Source organism: Xyrauchen texanus, chromosome 28 (assembly GCF_025860055.1).
Source record: "Xyrauchen texanus isolate HMW12.3.18 chromosome 28, RBS_HiC_50CHRs, whole genome shotgun sequence".
Lineage (NCBI taxonomy): Eukaryota > Metazoa > Chordata > Actinopteri > Cypriniformes > Catostomidae > Xyrauchen > Xyrauchen texanus.
In genome coordinates, this window is record NC_068303.1 from 24,481,278 (window position 1) to 24,501,078 (window position 19,801).

Genomic DNA, 19,801 nt, shown 5'->3' on the forward strand with positions numbered 1-19,801 from the left:
TATATATAAAATATGCATTTGACAGGCTAATAAATAAATAAAAAAAACATGATTTCCTCAGTTTTTTTGCATAGTTCCTGCATTTTGGCTTTGTAGAGCAGTATAGTGATGGCAAAACATTTCACTACTGGCTTTTATAAATGTGCAACATATTATGGTTATGTCAAATGTGCATTAACCACTTGTCTTCAGGGTGATGGTACAGCATTTCTAAGCAGATGAAATGCACATCTACTCAAAGACAATTTTAATGGACAGGAGAAATTCTTCAGAATATAATACTTCCTCTTCTTCAACTTCACAGCCATAGTCTGTAAAGATAAAGATAGTTTAATGAATGCAGGGATTTCTGGATAAAGGGTAAATAAACAGAACACTGAAGATTAAATAAGATAGACTGCTACTAGGATACTTTAGAGATCAGCAAGTTTTGTAGATGTATGACTTGCATAGTAGAAGCGTTAGATGTAGTTTATCATGATGATAAACACTCCAAATGCAGTCTGGCACAAAGTGCTGGAGAGATCTGGTCCACTTAATATTACACAATTTGTCAAAATCAAGAACCAAGGACTGTAATCTAGAAAACCCTTGATAACTGAACCCTTGAACATTGACTTCATTATCTGTCAAAGTTACAGGCTGTGACACACTGACCATTTCCACCCATCAGTTGCATGGTGCTAACACAAGGCTAACTCTTCTGTCTCCTTATTCTCTACCCCTTCCTCAGCTGGTTGCTCATATGCCACAGGCCCACTCTCCACCACTGGGGGAGGAGTGGGGGAAGTAGGGGTCTCTGGGACTGAAGGAGACAACATCATGGTGATGCTCGGTGTGACCTGAAATTAATAATATTAAAAAGGGTTATAAGTTTGTTATAACCCAATTTATATAACAGTTAGTTCAGGTCCTCTATTCTGATTGGACATGTGGCATTGTAGTGCTGTCAGTCGATTGAAATATTTAATCATGTTTAATCACATAAAGTTTTTGTAGCTAATCGCAATTAATTGCAGATTTAGAAAATGCTGAAATTTGTCTCTATACTTCTTTTCCTGTCAAAATGTATTTATTTCTGTCTTAAGAAAGAAAACAAACAATATAATGCTTCAAAAACATTTTCCAAACAACGCCTTCCATAGTATAATGATAGAAATTCACTAAAATTGCACCAATTCGAGTAACATTAAACGTTTCCCAAAGTCTAAGTGGGAGTTTGACTAATTGAAAGAACTAGTCCCCACATAGGTTCATATTCATTGTAATGCACATTAGATCTTTTAAACTCTCATCCTCCACAAAATGAATCTGCGGTAGACTGTGGCTATCCGCTTTGTTACAGCAATCGTGAAGCTGTGTTCATGATTCAAGTCAGCGCCAACGTCAAGCGTCACTTTGAACTCCACAGGAAAAGTGCTTGCAGACAAAAACGTCTCATTCTGCGTTTTAGTGATAGTTAAGACTTGGCTTGCTTCTTTGGTAAAATACAAGCTACTTAGGCTGAAAAATACACAAGTCCCAACTGGGCCGGTTTTGTACAACAAAAAGCTTCAAGAGCTTAATTCACCATCATTGAATCACTGACACAGCCATTGTATGTTTCTGGTGTGTGCATCAGTGTCATGACTTCAGGTGGACAAATACAAAGGTTTCGCCCTTCAAACAATGTGTATGCTGGTTTATGCTGTATTAAAATTAAATGCATTAATCACGATTAAGAAAAAAGTATGCATTAAACCCTTTCAATTAATCGCAGCTCTAGTAAAAACACATATTGCAAAAACTTTTTTGTTTTACTCAGCAACTGACAAATAGCAAGTTGCTGTTTGATTTTATGATTACTACTGTTTAATGAAAGGAGGTTTAATTAGTACATATTGCATAAATTAATGATTAGATTTTGCAAGACATGCAATGAGTAAAATAAAATAACGTCTAGGTTACGGATGTAACCTCCGTTCCCTGATGGAGGGAACGAGACGTTGTGTCGGAGAAGCGACACTAGGGGTCTCTCTTGAGCGCCGAATATGCCTCTGATCCATTAAAAAAAGGCCAATGAGAAGTTGGCAGTCAGTATTTGCATACCCCGCCCCCGGACATACGGGTATAAATGCGAGGCAAATACTAGAGTTCATTCAGGATTTTTCTGAGGAGCCGGAAATGGTTCTGGCCACTACAGCGGTTCGGCTCAGCGACGTGGCCGGGAAGACACAACGTCTCTTTCCCTCCATCAGGGAACGGAGGTTACATCCATAACCTAGACGTTCCCCGTCTGTCGCTCTCTCCACGTTGTGTCGGAGAAGCGACACTAGGGGTCCAATTTAAATCCGCCATGCGCTGAGCCGTGTACGTGTTCTGCTGACACAGGAGCGGGCAGGTATTTGTTACGTGCCAAACGACCAGCTGTGCCAGGGCACGTACCCTTCCCCAATGCCCCAGAAAAGTCGTCGAGATCCTTTTGGTTACCCTAGGCAGGGGAACAAGGCGACACTTGCCAACCTGGGAACGGGCCAAGCCTGGCTGGGCCTCTTTTCTCTCTATGTTTCTTGCATAGAGCAATAGACAGCCGGGGCCCTTACACGCACTGAGGGAAGGGGTCTTACCCAATTTCCCATATTTTCAGGGGGGGGAAGACCCGCGGAGACCACCCCTGCCCAGATGGGGAGGTATGGTGGTGAATACGTCACTTGTTCTTAGGCGACACGTGGAAGTGGCGCGGTGGCAGATCCAGCCTCAGCGAGGGTGGAGTTGCTACACACGGCGACCGGGGGGCAGCCGAAACTTACCCAAGGAAAACGCGGGTCTGCTCGTAAGGGGACCGTATCGCGGAAAATACACACAGGTGGAGTCCGCGTAGGAGGCCCTTACTCTGTGGAGCACCTATTCCAGTACAGGGTAGATCTGAGTACCCGCAGTGGATTGGGTCGGCAAGTTCCTCCGCCGAACTGCGGACTCATGAGGGCTAGGGAGGAATCAACCAGGGATTCACGTTGAATGGAGTCTCCTGGGAAAAAAGACGCTCTGTTTTACCTCAAGCGAGGGAAAGGGCGTATACGCAAGCGACTCACCCGGCCAGCCCATCAGCATGTTACCGAGTTCTACTGGCTCGGACCTGAGAAAACACGGGATGAAACTGACTCAACCCTGAGATTGTAGTATCTTGCAAAGGTGTTGGGTGTCGCCCAACCCGCTGCTCTACAAATGTCTGCCAGGGAGGTACCCTTAGCCAGTGCCCACGAGGACGCAACACTCCTTGTCGAGTGAGCTCGGACCTGCAAGGGTGGGGGCACGGCCTGGGTGTGATAAGCCAATGAAATGGCATCTACAACCCAGTGGGAAAGCCTCTGTTTGGAGACAGCATTTCCTTTCCGCTGTCCCCCAAAGCATACAAAGAGCTGCTCAGAGCGTCTAAAGCTCTGCGTGCGGTCCAGGTAGGTACGCAAAGCACGTACCGGACACAGCAATGAAGGGGCTGGGTCTGCCTCCTCCCGGGGCAGCGCCTCCAGGTTCACTACCTGGTCTCTGAAGGGCGTGGTAGGAACCTTGGGCACATAGCCCGGTCGCGGTGTTAGGATCACATGAGTGTCTGCCGGACTGAACTCCAGGCAAGTGTCGCTGACAGAGAACGCTTGCAGGTCCCCGACCCTCTTGATGGAAGCGAGCGCGATCAGCAGGGCCGTCTTAAGGGAGAGGGCCCTGAGTCCAACTGATTCTAGCGGCTCGAAGGGAGGTCTCTGGAGGCCCGCGAGGACTACCGAGATGTCCCAGGAGGGGAACAGGCTTGGCCCGGGAGGGATTTAACCTCCGGGCGCCTCTTAGGAACCTGATGATTAAGTCGTGCTTACCAAGAGACTTACCGTCTACTGCGTTGTGGTGAGCCGTGATAGCAGTGACATACACCTTTAGGGTGGAAGGGGACAGCCTCCCCTCCAGCCTCTCCTGCAGGAATAAGAGCACTGACATAACTGCGCACCTCTGTGGGTCTTCGGCCCTGGAAGAACACCAATCTGCGAACAGGCGCCACTTCTGGGCGTAAAGCTGCCTGGTAGAAGGGGCTCTGGCTTGGTTGATTGTGTCTACGATGGTAGGTGGTAGACTGGCTAGATCTTCCGCATCCCGTCCAGGGACCAGACGTGGAGTTTCCAGATGTCTGGATGCGGATGCCAGAGCGTGCCCTGCCCCTGAGAAAGAAGGTCCTTCCTCAGGGGAATTCGCCAGGGAGGGGCTGTCGCGAGGAGCACGAGGTCCGAGAACCAGGCCCGGTTGGGCCAGTAGGGAGCCACTAGTGTGACTTGTTCCTCGTCCTCCCTGACCTTGCACAGCACCTGTGCAAGAAGGCTCACTGGGGGAAAAGCATACTTATAGCTGTGTGCCAGCGCGTCTGTCCCAAGGGGAGCCTCTGTTCGGCCGTACCAGAGCGGGCAGTGGGAGGTCTCTCGGGAGGCAAGCAGGTCTAGCTGGGCTCTGCCGAACCGTTCCCAAATCAGCTGGACCGACTGGGGGTGGAGCCTCCACTCTCCACTGGGTAAGCTCTGTCATGACAGTGCGTCCGCTACCACATTGAGCTTGCCAGGGATGTGAGTGGCACGCATTGACCGGAGTCGCTGCTGGCTCCAAAGGAGGAGACGACGGGCGAGTCGTGACATGGGGCGGGAGCATACGCCGCCTTGGCGATTTATGTACGCTACCGCAGTGGTGCTGTCTGACCTGATTAGGACGTGTTTGTCTCGAATTAACAGGAGAAACCGCCGCAGGGCAAAGAAGACAGTCAACAACTCTAGGCAATTGATATGCCAGCGCAGCGGGGCCCCTCTCCAACGGCCACGCATTCAATCTCCGTGCTAGGGGCACCAAGGGGACGGTTATTTTTGACGTACCCGGCGGGGCTTTGCAGCGGGGTGGAGCAGGTAATACGCCGTCGGGAGGTGCGGCCGCGTCCCGAGGCTCTGGTGCTGAGAAAAAACTCAAAGCACTTACCTTGCTCCGCACATCCGGCAGGGGGTGGGTTGGTGACTGAGGAGGAGGTCCTGTAGTGGCGTCCTCTGGACTCGTCAGAACCGGCCGGCCGGGGGACAGTCGTGGGGCTGCAGGCAGGCCTGAGGCCACGTCCAGCGTGCCGGGACTGTTGAGATCTGGGGGCAGAGTGCCATGAGAACGGCATTTGCGGGCCAGATGACCCAGAGACAAAGGAAATAGCTCTTTTATTGAGAATTTGGGTACCGCTGCCCCGGTTAAGGGGAGCGGCAAAAGAAAGGTTTTTAAAGGAAAATTCTCCTCCCGGCCCTCCACCGGGGGATGGAGTGGTCTTACCATCTCCGGAGCTAACATCTTGGGCTCTGGGTCGTCCATCTCAGGAGCGCCTGGGAGCCTTCCGGGTCCTCGAGGGGGTCCGTGAGACGGGGGGCGTCTGCTTCCTGCGGGGTGCTCGACGCGTGGGCTGAGAGCTGGGCCCGGGTTGAGGCGGAGCAGCTTGTTGTTTCCTCACAGGGGGACGCCCTCGGCGAGCAGATGGGGCAGGGCCCGGGGCGGCAGGTTTGCGGCGGAGCAGTATATTTGATATCGCCTCCGTCTGTTTCTTCACCGCGGAGAACTGCTGGGTGAAGTCCTCAACGGTGTCGCCGAAGAGACCGAACTGGGAGACTGGGGCGTTGAGAAAGCGAAGCTTGTCGGTCTCACGCATCTCGACCAGGTTCAGCCATTGGTGTCATTCCTGGACCACGAGGGTGGCCATCGCCTGCCCGAGTGACTGCGCCGTGACCTTCATGGCCCTGAGGGCGAGGTCGGTCACTGAGCACAGTTCCTGCAGCACGTCAGGATCAGGGCTACCCACGTACAGTTCTTTGAGCGCCTTGGCCTGGTGGACTTGCAGGAGGGCCATGGCGTGCAGGGCGGAAGCGGCAGTTCCGGCGGCGCTGTAGGCCTTCGCTGTCAGCGAGGATGTTGTCCTACAGGCCTTGGAAGGGAGTACAGGGCAACCGCGCCAGGTGGTAGGGTTTCCGGGGCATAGATGGAGCGCAACAGCCCTATCCACCGGGGGGATCGCCACGTACCCGTGGGCCGCTCCACCGTCAAGGGTAGCGAGAGCGGATGAGCGTGTGGCTTTGTGATGTCGTGTGGTGAACGGTGCCCTCCACAGCGACGTCAGCTCATCGTGCACTTCCGGGAAAAACGGAACCGGGGGGGGCGTGGCTGTGAGCGGCGCCCGGACCCTAGGAACCAGTCATCCAACCGCGATGGTTGTGGGGAGGATGGGGGGTGCCAGTCCAAACCCATGCTGGCGGCGGCCCTGGAAAGCATGTCGGACATCTGAGCGTCAGCCTCGGCTTGGGCGTGCTGGCCCGAAGGCGGCAGCCCAAGGGAGTCATCCACATCAGACGCCGCGCTCTCCGATGCAGCGGCGAGCTCATCCACTTCTAGCTCTAAAGGATAGGCAAGCTGGCTGTGAGGCGAGCTGCTGTTGCCTCGAGCACGGACGGGAGTCAACAAGCGTGCTGGGGGACAGGTGGTCCGAGGGGGGTACCCGACGGAGCCGCGCCCGCTGCCATCCCCAAATCGCTTCCAGCGCCACTCACACCATCCTCAATCCCGTGGGAAGAAGGAGCAATGCGAGGTCCGGTTGAAAGTGAGCCGCGACCGCAACGTTGTCATGGTCATGTTCTAGCAGTGAGAACATGAACCATCCACAAACGCAGCCTCGGTGTGATCACTACCCAGACACACGAGACAGCGCATGTGGCCGTCTGAAGCGGAGGGCACTCTACCGCATCCAGGAACTACACAGGGGCGGAAAGTCATCTTTACAAAGACGCATCCTGAAAAGGACGTTCAACGCCGCTGTGTATGTATATTGCTCTTTTAGAGAAAATTGCTCTTTTAAAGAAAATCACTCTTTTAAAGAAAATTACTCTTTAAACTCGTCTGAGTTTTATACTGCGCTGTCGAGGCCCAGGGGCAATATGCACTCCGTGCAAGGAGAAGAATCGCGCTGTAATCGCCCTCAATCCAACAGCATGCAGTAGCGTCAGAGGAATACAGGAGCGGGTGTGTTTCACTGCGAACAGCATGTACAACCATCGGCTCCGAAGAAAATTTCTGAATGAACTCTAGTATTTGCCTCGCCTTTATACCCGTATGTCCGGGGGCGGGGTATGCAAATACTGACTGCCAACTTCTCATTGGCCTTTTTTCAATAGATCAGAGGCATATTCGGCGCTCAAGAGAGACCCCTAGTGTCGCTTCTCCGACACAACGTGGAGAGAGCGACAGACGGGGAACATGCAATTTTAGTTGTGTAATCTGTACTGTAATCAGTACCTGATTTCATTTATTTACCTTTTTTGCTAAATGTTAAGAACTAAGAAAGCACACCAAGTAACAGTAAACAAATTCTAATCAAATAGAAATATGTGTATCGAACTGCAATTGTTGAGGCAGTTAAATTTCAGTACAATAGCAGAATTACTTTTGTGATATTCTCCTACTGCATCTACTTCTATAATAGCTCAACATTTTTCTTTAAAAACTCACAATTTTTAACCCTAACCATTCCTAGCCCTAACTCCCAATAAACTATGAATACGATCCTTCCACAGGTATGTGACATTATTCAAAACAGCTTCATTATCTGTGTTGTTTTGCAGTGGTTAGCAGACGTGCATTTGACATGTTAAGCCGTGGTGCTGAAGTGGATGATGCAGGTTGGAATCCAGCTTGAGACAAGATCAGGTCACAATCCCGTTCCCTCTCTCAGCCCAACAACTTCCTGTCACTCTCCACTTTATTTCCAATAAACCAGATATATCACAGTTACAGAAAATACAATAATAGCAAGCAAAAAAGAAAAAGACCAAATCAGGCCTACATTTCCCATCTGAGAAAAGAAGTACCACTTAGGGGAAGCAGAAGCCTAAATCAATTATCATGTCTGAGAAAAACTGAGGAAGTGCATGAAAGTCTCAGTGGTAATTATAGCACATATTTGCTGCTGTACCATGAGGCTGCTCTTCAGGCACTGCCAGCTGAGGGGAAACAGCAGCAGCAGGGTTCTAGAAATAGTGGGACTGCCAAGCTTGGCAGAGGCCTATAAAACAGCCTGCAGCTCACCTGTAGGTTACACCCTGAGTACCCAGTAACCCGGGCTGGGATCACAGGGACATGCAGAGGCCTGACGGCTGGCGAATCTGGGCTGAATCATTAATGATCTCATTATGAACATAAGACGCACATGAAACAGGGTTTTTAAAGCTTTGAAATTTGTACTAGTTTTTGTTTTGTTTTGTAAAATGTATTTTATTTATATCTTTGGCAAATTAGTAGTTCTAGTGTGTTCTTATAATCCCAGCAACACAAATACCTGCCTATGAGATAACAAATGCAACAAATGAATTGAGGCTAGTTGTTTTACACATCAATCAGATATACAGAATACATTGATAGTGTAAAGACATAAACATGAACGGACAAAATATGCTTCATCTAAATGTATTAATCAGTCATCCACACAAAACCTACCCCACCACCAGAGTTGACCAGCAGAAAATGAAAACAACTCAATTCAAATTATGTACAAAATAGGGTAGTTGTAAGTGTATTATGACAGGATTTATTTGCTTTTTTTATGGAGTTTTGACAGACATGCAAAAAGTCAGCACTGTCATTTTGCAAAATACAGGAAAAACTCCTTGTAGACCTCATCACAATTATATCCGGTGGGATTAAATGGATTCATGACAGTGTAGATTACCTGCAGGGTTCCAGGAATGTCTCCAATTTCTGCATTGGCTAATGCACTATCAAACAGAGACACCGAGACAGAACCTTGGAGACAACAGCAGGGTTTCCGTTTGCCAGTATTCAGTACCGCCGCTCCCCAAGGACGGATTAAGATCAGAGAGGCCCATGGGCCGGTATACCATGGAGGCCCCCATGACATGATAACGTTCACCTTTATGTGCTACAGGACACTTGTCTGATTTGGTTGGATTTTTCAAACAGATGGAAGAAAAGTTTGTAGCAATGTCTGACACAGCCAATTATATGTAGGCTACTTTTTAATTATGAACCGATTCAAAATCATGCATTATTATCAGGGATGTGCACAGTATTCAAATATCAAAATCTGTTATTCTGCACGCAACTTCTTCAAACCGTTCTGAGTTCTACGGTACCCGACAAAACTGCAGGTTTTAGGCCAGGTTTGGTTCAGTTTTTCAAGTAGGCTATAGGGCGAGTTATGGGCTGTTTGCACGTGCGTCTGCACTGTTCTTAAATGTTTTTTTTCTATGTAAACACGCACTGAACGGACATCTTTGATCGTTGTGCCACGTCACAACTCAGGACCGTCACATTTTTTAGACACTGCATTAAGTTTAAAAGAACTTCAATATTTATAAATGCATTTTGAGACAAATGTGTTCTGTTTCACCATTTGTAACCCTGCATCAAGTTTTTTCAGTGCTGGTGTCACACATCAACATTTTGTTGAAGTTTAGGTTGCGAAGAGGACTTAATGTGACTGTTACACATTATTCCAGATTGCTTTTCACCTGGCAAAGTTTCAGCGCTTGTTAAACAGTGAGCCAATGTTTTTCCCCATTAGGCACTGGTGTGCAGACTATAATTACACAAGTTAAATGCAGAATCATTTAAAAATCTAAATCATCCTGAAGAAGTCCTATAAACAGTAGCGTTCGCTGTCTCATGGAAAGTGAACCTCTCCAGGCAGAATTATGCATTTTCCATTGATTAAGAATAGGCATACTATGTTGCAGGCAGAGATTATTTAAGTTGGACTTTAATGTGATTTTATCATTTGAAGATCTATGTATTGTGCTATTTCAGCTCATAGCTCACTGTGCACTTTATTCCCTGCTAACCTGAGATTGTGTTTGACGCATCCATGGCAATAAACTTTCTTTATTCCCGAGTCTGGACAAATAACAGAATAACCATTCGTGAACTCTTGCGGTTAACCAAATATTACAAAAGGTTACGTGCACATATTAAGGGTATTAAGGCATCTTTCGCGTTATCATTAATCAGTAAATGCATGCAGGACTTAAACATTTTAAAGTCCTCTTTGCTGTTGCACGAATTATGTTGCTTATATGAATTTTAACCAACAACTTTGTACACAGACAGGGTAAACTGAACCTTATCTTTGTGTTTGTGTTACGCTCCTCTTCTACCCACTCCATACGGGACTCAAACCGGCGTCTTCGGCATGGGAGATGGGTGCGCTAACAAGGAGGCTAAAAGCTACAGCCTCTAGTGTCAGTCGCTAGTGCACCGCTTGAGGTCAGGAGAGTGAGGTTTTATACACATTGCACATCTATCTATCAGCTGGCCACCATTACATTTGGAAGTGTTTTGTAAATTAGACTCTGTAGTCCCTCAAATAAACATGCTGCACCTGTGAGACACAGATTCCCTGAGTCTTCACTCAAGTGCCTGTGCTTGTGCTGCTGTAGTCCAGATGTTATTTCAAATAAAGCTGACATTTATGTGGATTTATAACAGATATCTCAAAATAAATAATTTTTTTAGAGCTCAGGGCCCTTTGGGTTTAGAGGCCCCTGGGCAACGGCCCAATCAGCCCGGTGATTAATCCGTCCTTGCCCCTCCCTATATGCATATTAGGCAGTGTGTGAAGGGCACCAACTTCCTAGTGGGGGCAACAGAAACTCCACAGGCATCTGAAACTTTACTCACATGTTATATTTTATTCAAGGACCCAGTAGCAGTCGTGGAACACAGACAATCACCTAGCACTCACACTTTCACTTCACACTCGTGGCGAGCCTCGCAACTTTTGCCACATGCTAGCACTGCGCCTCGTAGTGCAAGGCTGATGTTCAAATGGCAGCTGTCTTGGAGCTACAATCATGTTACAAAGTTCCGAGCTCTATCTGTGCTTTGCGAGCATGCTCTACTGCTATGCTACATTGATAAAATACTTGGCGCAGGTATCAGCCTAATGTCTCCCACCATCTGCTTTCCCAATGGTCAATGCATGTGACGTTAGCGGTGTTTGCATGAACTGACTCACTTCTCATGAACTACGGTTTATTCAAAGGGTCATATTACACGTTAGCGGCATAAAAAAAATTGTGGCGTTAAACACATTTTTTAGCATGTTAACTTCGACAGCACTATATACACTCACCTAAAGGATTATTAGGAACACCATACAAATACTGTGTTTGACCCCCATTCGCCTTCAGAACTGCCTTAATTCTACGTGGCATTGATTCAACAAGGTGCTGAAAGCATTCTTTAGAAATGTTGGCCCATATTGATAGGATAGCATCTTGCAGTTGATGGAGATTTGTGGGATGCACATCCAGGGCAAGAAGCTCCCGTTCCACCACATCCCAAAGATGCTCTATTGGGTTGAGATCTGGTGACTGTGGGGGCCATTTTAGTACAGTGAACTCATTGTCATGTTCAAGAAACCAATTTGAAATGATTCGAGCTTTGTGACATGGTGCATTATCCTGCTGGAAGTAGCCATCAGAGGATGGGTACATGGTGGCCATAAAGGGATGGACATGGTCAGAAACAATGCTCAGGTAGGCCGTGGCATTTAAACGATGCCCAATTGGCACTAAGGGGCCTAAAGTGTGCCAAGAAAACATCCCCCACACCATTACACCACCACCACCAGCCTGCACAGTGGTAACAAGGCATGATGGATCCATGTTCTCATTCTGTTTACGCCAAATTCTGACTCTACCATCTGAATGTCTCAACAGAAATCGAGACTCATCAGACCAGGCAACATTTTTCCAGTCTTCAACTGGAAAAAGCCTCTTTTTCCTATTTGTAGTGGAGATGAGTGGTACCCGTTGGGGTCTTCTGCTGTTGTAGCCCATCCGCCTCAAGGTTGTGCGTGTTGTGGCTTCACAAATGCTTTGCTGCATACCTCGGTTGTAACGAGTGGTTATTTCAGGCAAAGTTGCTCTTCTATCAGCTTGAATCAGTCGGCCCATTCTCCTCTGACCTCTAGCATCAACAAGGCATTTTCGCCCACAGGACTGCCGCATACTGGATGTTTTTCCCTTTTCACACCATTCTTTGTAAACCCTAGAAATGGTTGTGCATGAAAATCCCAGTAACTGAGCAGATTGTGAAATACTCAGACCGGCCCGTCTGGCACCAACAACCGTGCCACGCTCAAAATTGCTTAAATCACCTTTCTTTCCCATTCTGACATTCAGTTTGGAGTTCAGGATATTGTCTTGACCAGGACCACACCCCTAAATGCATTGAAGCAACTGCCATGTGATTGGTTGATTAGATAATTGCATTAATGAGACATTGAACAGGTGTTCCTAATAATCCTTTAGGTGAGTGTATATAAAAAGTAATATAGAAGCAAACCCCCTTTATGTATGTCTCCAACAATGTATGAAGCACTGGTATTTGTGGTTTTATTTTATGGGAAATAAGGCATCCCTGCTAATAAATCTTTGTTAAGAATGAGTATCCTCTGTATCTCTCTAAGAAATGCACAATACATTATGTAACAGACTCATTTCATAATGTCTCACCAATCAATGACAAAAGCCGCTCGGCAGCAACCTGGAAGGCACAGTGGGGGGTTGCCCAGCAACATTACAGTTGATCCCAGCAATCATTATGTGCTTGCTTTTTGTCTTTTTCCCTTACTCTTGTGCATGCACTTTGATATGGTTAAATGCCAGCCACACTGCTGCTTATCTAAGCCTGACCATCTAAGCCTGACCACTGTGCTATCTGGGGCACTAAGACCCAGATAGCACAGTGCCAATTCATCAAGTTTTGTGGATTTAAAATTATCACAGATATTGACTATAGATTAAATGAATGTGTCATATTTACCCTGTATTATGGAATGTGCTGGTCAAATATTTACAGCCGTCACATTTCGTTTGAATTATTTGATTATCATGATGGATTTACCACTGAAGTCCAGTAGGGTTAGCACGGTTGAGCCCAGTCAATTTAATTGGACCTCTAATAAGCTGATAAATATTATATTATAATATTAATATTAATATAATAAGCTGGGGGCCTGGGTAGCTCAGCAAGTAAAGATGCTGACTACTAAACCTGTAGTTGCTAGTATGAATCCAGGGCATGCTGATTGACTCAGGCTTCCTAAGTAACCAGTTGGACCGGTTGCTAGGGTGGGTAGGGTCACGTTGAGTTAACCTCCTCATGGTCGCTAAAATGTGGCTCTCGCTCTCGGTGGGGCACGTGGTGAGTTGTGTGTGGATGCCGTGGAGAATAGCGTGAGCCTCCACAAGTGCTAAGTCTTCGAGGTAACACGCAAAACAAGCCACGTGATAAGATGCACGGACTGACTGTCTCAGATACGGAGGCAACAGAGATTCGTCCTCTGCGACCCGGATTGAGGTGAGTCACTACACCACCACGAGGACATAGAGTGCATTGGGAATTGGGCATGCCAAAATTGGGGAGACATTTTTTTTTTCATATACAAAGCTGAAGTATAGGTCAACAAGAAAATATACCACATACAGTTCTATACTGAGATGCCATTCAGTAATCTCATTAGACCTTAGGTTATGAAATGAGATAAACACAAGAATACTGTTGATTTAGAGAGAGAAACAGCTTGGCATTTTCAAATCAAGAATTCTTCAAAAATGTAAAAAGGAGAAAACTATCTTTTCTAAAATGTTATTTTTCTCAATGGTTTAATGTTGAAATCCTTTCTCCTATCCCAGTTTAATATGTGAGACAACTATAACTATATTGTGGGTGAAAACACTGTGCAGTGTGGCACTTCCAAAACATTGCTCTGTTTGTTTGAACATCTCAACCAGCCAGATGCAGCAACATTGGGTCAACCAATGGTGTGACTCTGTGGTAGGACCATCAGTTAGAGTGACCAATTGCAGATGGGAAAGTGTTCGGGAAACCTATTTGAAAACATTAGTTCCCCTTCTGTCACTCACTCGACGCTGTGTTGAATGAAGTGACACAAGGGGTCTTCCTGGGATGCCAAACGTACCTCTGAACCTGAGAAAAGGCCAATGTCAAGTTGGCAGACAGAATTTGCATGCCCCGCACCAGACCTACGGGTATAAAGGGAAGCAGGTCAACGAGTGCCAGTCAGAATGTTTCTTCGGAGCAGAACGGTTGTGCAACAGCAAGCTGAAGTTCACCACTGTTTCACTCACCTGTCAGTGAGAAGCATTGCTGTTGGATCCACTGCGCGTTTCCAGCTGGCATTCTCTCTCTCTGCACGCTGTGCAGTCTACGCCCCTGGGCGCTTCGACATCGCTTTTCACTGTTAAAAAAGTGTTCTCCACCTAAAAGAGTTTTGATTTCTCTTTTGAGTTTTCCACTCACAAAAGAGCAATACACAGCAGTGTTGATTGTCCTTTTCAGGACGCGTCCTTTTCAAGATGCCTTTCCGCGCCTGTGTTGTTCCTGGATGCGGTCGATTTCTCTCCAAGACCGACGGCCACAGACGCTGCCTTGTGTGCCTGGGCAGTGATCACACTGAGGCGGTGTTCGTGGATGGCTCATGTACTCAGTGCGAGAACGTGACCATGGCAGCGTTGCGGTCGCGGCTCTCCTTCCTCAAGGTGAATGCCACTTCAGTTAGACCCTGCTCCTCAAGGATGCGATAGAGCCCGTCCCTCCAGCCAAGATGGAGAAGGGTTTCTACATCCCTTACTTCATCATACCCAAAAAAAGCGGCGGGTTACGACCAATCTTGGACCTGCGAGTTCTCAACTGGGCCTTACACAGACTCCAGTTCAAAATGTTCACGCAGAAAAAGATTCTTATCTGTGTTCGACAGCTAGATTGGTTCGCGGCGGTAGAGCTGATGGACCAGGTGTTCCGCTTGTACACAGAGCCCTTCACCAAGTTGATCCAGTGCGCCTTCTATCCCAGGTTAGCCACTAAGCGTCGCTCCCTGGATGTTCTCCTCCCTAGACTTCTGGCCTGCGAATTCAGCAGAGTAATTCGCGTCCAGGCCCACTACGAGTCACAGGTGCTCTGTACTGTGGTCGAGCTCCACGGGCTTAGTTCCCTTTTCAGGCAAACTCCCTTTCCCTTGGGCAGCCCCGCTGCCCCGGTCGCCGTACTTGTAGAGTCCCCCCTCATTAGGCTGGAACTACCACTGTGCCATTTCCCACGTACGGCTTCACAACCCTTGTGGTGTATTTGCCACATGTAATCTCCCCCTAGACTGGGCAGGATGTGGCCTATGCAGGGTCTTTTCCCCCTGAAAGAATAGGACCGAGAAAGACCGCCTTCCCCGACGCTTTTCATAGCGTTAAGATAGCCCCAGCCGTTTCACGTCCTATTTGAGAGACATAGTGAGAGAGAAGGCCGCGGCTGCTGGGCTTGCTCCCATGCTAGTCATGTAGCTCCTGTTCCCCCCTCAGGGGTGCGGGGAACCTAAGGTCTGTATGTGACATCTCTTTGGGGGTGTTGGGGAGGGCTACATGCAGCCGACACAGTAGCCTGCTTGCACCTGTCTCGACAGTTCACGTAACATGGTCAGTGTGTGGCGTTTTTATATGGGACCCCTTTTGTCACTTCATTCGACACAAAGTCGAGTGAGTGACAGAAGAGGAACGTCATGGTTACTGTTGTAACCCACGTTCCCCGAGGGAAGGAAGGAGACGTTGCGTCCCTCCTTCCACAGAACTAGACCTACCACTGTAAACGGCCGTACCTTATTTTCGGCTCCTCAGTGCAAAATCCTGACTGGCACTCACTGCCCCGCTTCCCTTTATACCCGTATGTCCGGGGCAGGGCATGCAAATTCTGTCTGCCAACTTGACATTGGCCTTTTCTCAGGTTCAGAGGTAGGTTTGGCATCCCAGGAAGGCCCCCTTGTGTCACTTAATTCGACACAACGTCTCGTTCGGTTACAACAGTAACTATGACATTTTTGTAATTCCTTTTGGTGACACTAGTGATGCAGAAATCACATTTCACCTTTAAACAGAAAATAAACATAATATTATATATATTAACAGTAATACTGCAGGGCCCTAGTTTAACCCACCAGTGAGGCTGGTGTTCTATTCTTATTTGGTGCATATGATATTAAGTGACGGAGCCTAAAAAAGAGATATAGGTAAAGGTAAATCAATAATCTGTGATTAAAAAGACTTTGTCAATTGCAGTATTTTCTTCAATCACAGTTATAAATGAGCTGCAGAAATATTTTCCCAAACAAAGTGATTTAGAAAAAAAAGTGTGCAACAGCAAGCTGAAGTTCAAAAAGCCTCATAAAAGTGTTTCATTACCACTACAAAAGTCCCACACAAATAATACAGAAAAAATTATTTTCAAATCTGATCCTTCTTCACACCAACTCGTACGCTGATAGAAGCTGGGAAGCTTTCAAGAGCTCATAACCAGTCTAATATTCCTTCTAAAAATATGAAAATATGAAGCATACTTCCTGCATACATTCCTTCACTACAGATTACTGTGGCATATCTAAAGCACTTGATTCAGACTGAGACCTGCAGTACTAGGGCTAAATAAGACCTGTGGCGTTGATGAAGTGCTTAGCTTACATTTCCTGGTGACTGGATTTAAACATCAAACACCAGCACTATTTAAGGATAATATTAAAGAGACTAGTATAATTTATTAATTAGTTGTACGGGGGAAGGAGAGAGAGGAACTATAGGGAAAATTCTGAAATATGACCTTGATCTGCCTCCATGTTAGTACAGTGTGTACCGTGAAGACAGACTGCTATTTATGTCACAGTTGGCCTGGATGTTTAGAGCTGCCTCCCAAAAGACTTGTGGTGACCTTACAGTGAATATCGTAAAATATTCATTCTGTTATGCCACATGTTAATTCTTAGGAAATACTTTCATCAATTACTCAACCTTTTTTCTTCTGGTTTGCATGGAACACCTCAGTCACCGTTCAATTTCTGTCTGAAACCCCTTTTTGTCTGGAAAAAAAAATGCAATGGAAAGTGAATGGTGGCTGAGACATACACACTGCCTAACATCTCCTTTTTGTGTTCCACAGAAAAAAAAAGAAAGTTGTATGGGTTTGGACACAGCATAAGCACAAGAAAATTATGACAAGGGTGTATTATCCCTTTAATTTATGGTATACTTGCAAATGTATAGTTGAAAACTGCATATGCAAATGCAACCTTATATTTAGCTGCAATACGGTGTAAATATACACACTAACCCACAGGCAGTAGCACACAAATACAAATACATTCATAAAAACACAAACTAAAGTGCAGGAAAGCTGGGCAGGGACAATGCCTCCCTGGTGAGATCTCCCCCGAAATCAGAGAGAGCTCTTTCTTGGCAGATAAGGGAAAGTGCTGCTAATTAATCTGCTTAAGGAAGAGAGGAGGAGGAGGAAGAGGAGTGTGTGTGTGAGAGAGAGAGAGAGAGAGAGATGCTGAGAGTGGGGCTGCCTTTGTCGTAACTGATTAGGAGTGGTGGCCCACATAAGCCATCTGCATTAAGCTGAACTGAACGGAGTCTGTTCTGGCTAGTTCTGCTCTATGAACCAGTGTCCTGGCTCTGGCACACACCCTCAACATAATACTCGTGTTAGGATTTACCAACACATTACTGGAAAACACAATCACCCGTGAGTGGCCTCGCAGAGAGAATAGTCTTGGGAAGAGGCACAGATCTTCCACCCAAGTGTGACTAATACACTTACAAATATTTAGCCATGGAAGTGAAATGGTCTCAAGCTGAATCTAGAGCAAAAACTATGTATTGGATGCCTCTGCTTGTGGGGATTTAGAAATTTAGATAATCTTACAATAAGATAGCTCAGTATGAGCTGAAATGAGAGGGGTTGCTGCAAAAAATTGCGAGGCAGAAAACTTGAGCAGAACGTTCAAGTGATTGTTGAAATTCTTCAAGGGCAGTCAAGAAGAAACAAGGGTTGTAAAAGGGACCCCAACGCCATAGCATACAGTATAGTAAGATCATCTGCAATAAGGTCAAAACAGATATTACTGTTATTTAACTTGTTTTTAGCCATTTCACTCAGTTTCGCCAGATATGCTGTGTTCCATTCAAAGTCGTATCTAGGATATTCCTACTTCTACCTATATTCCTACCTAACTCCAATCTCCGCCATTTAAGCATTCCATTTTCAGATGCTAAACGAAATAATGCAATGCTAACGTTAGCTTGGCAGGTGCTCGACTGTCTTCTATCAACCAAAATGAGGAGAGTAAACAATTCTCTGCAAAGTTAGCATTTTACAGGTGTACGGTTATCAAAAGAGAGAATAATGTAACATATTTTACACACCGTTCTCTGCAAACGTTGGCTAAAGTTTTGTTATTATGTAATATAGACACTTTATTTGAATACATTTTTTTTTTTTTAACATTAACTGTTTAAATCTCCTGAAATGTTTCAAAATTGGAAGTCCAACTTCAAGTCTTTTTTAAAACCTGAACAAATAAAATGTATATAATAGGGGTGCACCAATCGATCTAAATCGGCTGATCTTCGTCTGTGACAGTGTGGCCTCTGGAGGGTGAATTGTTGGCAATTCTAAGTATTCACAAATGTAAACTTTCAGACATGCTGTTATTCAGATGAATACGCAGGTTTGTTTTCAAAGATGTGTCTGAATATTTAATGTGCATGAATTACATGTGTATGAATATTAAGTTGTCCATTTTCTAGAGTCATTACGGTAGTAATTATGACTTGCTGCTCTGTGAGCAGGAAGAGGATAAAAGGTCTGCAAATGGATATAAAAACGAATTAAACAACAAATAAACATGCACTTTCAACTTCACTCCCTTCAATATGCTCACTCGCAGTGTCAATCAAACACGCGCACTCTCCAGGTGCTCTCAATATCTCATCAAGCTCTCATCTCAGTGCTATTCTATGAGGATCCCAATTGAAATCAGATTAATGTCGGTCACAATACCACTAATCGTAGCAATTACTTTTTAACCATTACGACACCGCGTCTTCACGCAATTTCTTAATAATTAGTGATTTGTGTTACAGCAAAATGCCAAAGACAGTAAACAAATCATAGATATTAATGATTTCTCACTTGAGCAGTTTAAGAGCTTGTAATGGATATATCTTTCTTATTTTTGAACATATCTCTGCTGTGTATGATGCTCTCATGGTTTTTACTGCTTACCTGTATGTCACAATGACCTTTTGATATTGACAACAGAACTATACATAACTGTTTCAAATCAAATAAATGTTTGCAATTTACAATTAATGTAATTTTGGTAAGTCCATAAAAATATTCAATTTGTTAGCATTAGTTAATGCTTTAGGCATCATGAACAAACAATTAATAATATATTTTGTCAGCCTTTATTAATTGTAATGTTAGTTAATACAATTACAATTGTTCATTGTTAGTTCATATAGTGCATTAACTAATGTTAACTAATACCCTTTTGATTTTAAAAATGTAATAGTATATGTTCTATATGTAGTTCATTAGTTCATGTTAACTACAGTAATGTTATTAAACAAATGGGACCTTTTTGTAAAGTGTTACCATAATTTTACTGTATGGGGCATATAACTGCACAATATAACTTAAGTGTGGCAAAGTTGAATGTTGAATCAATACAAATGTTATTATGTACTGAAACGTATAAATTCTAAACATTTTAAAAAATAATTAAAAATGTAAAATTATACCCCCTTATATTTGTGTACTATGTATTTTCTGCGCTTGTTCGAGTATTTCATCATTACTAGTTTAGCAAAATGTGGAATCATCCTCTGAAATCATCTGTGACCATTAATCAAGTCTC

At 45.4% G+C, this 19,801-nt stretch overlaps 1 pseudogene; it reads right to left on the reverse strand.

The window, feature by feature from the left end:
• Nucleotides 1–231: 231 nt before the first annotated feature.
• LOC127621696 (transcription factor IIIB 90 kDa subunit-like) overlaps nt 232–19,801 on the reverse strand; it is a 99,313-nt pseudogene continuing 79,743 nt past the window's right edge.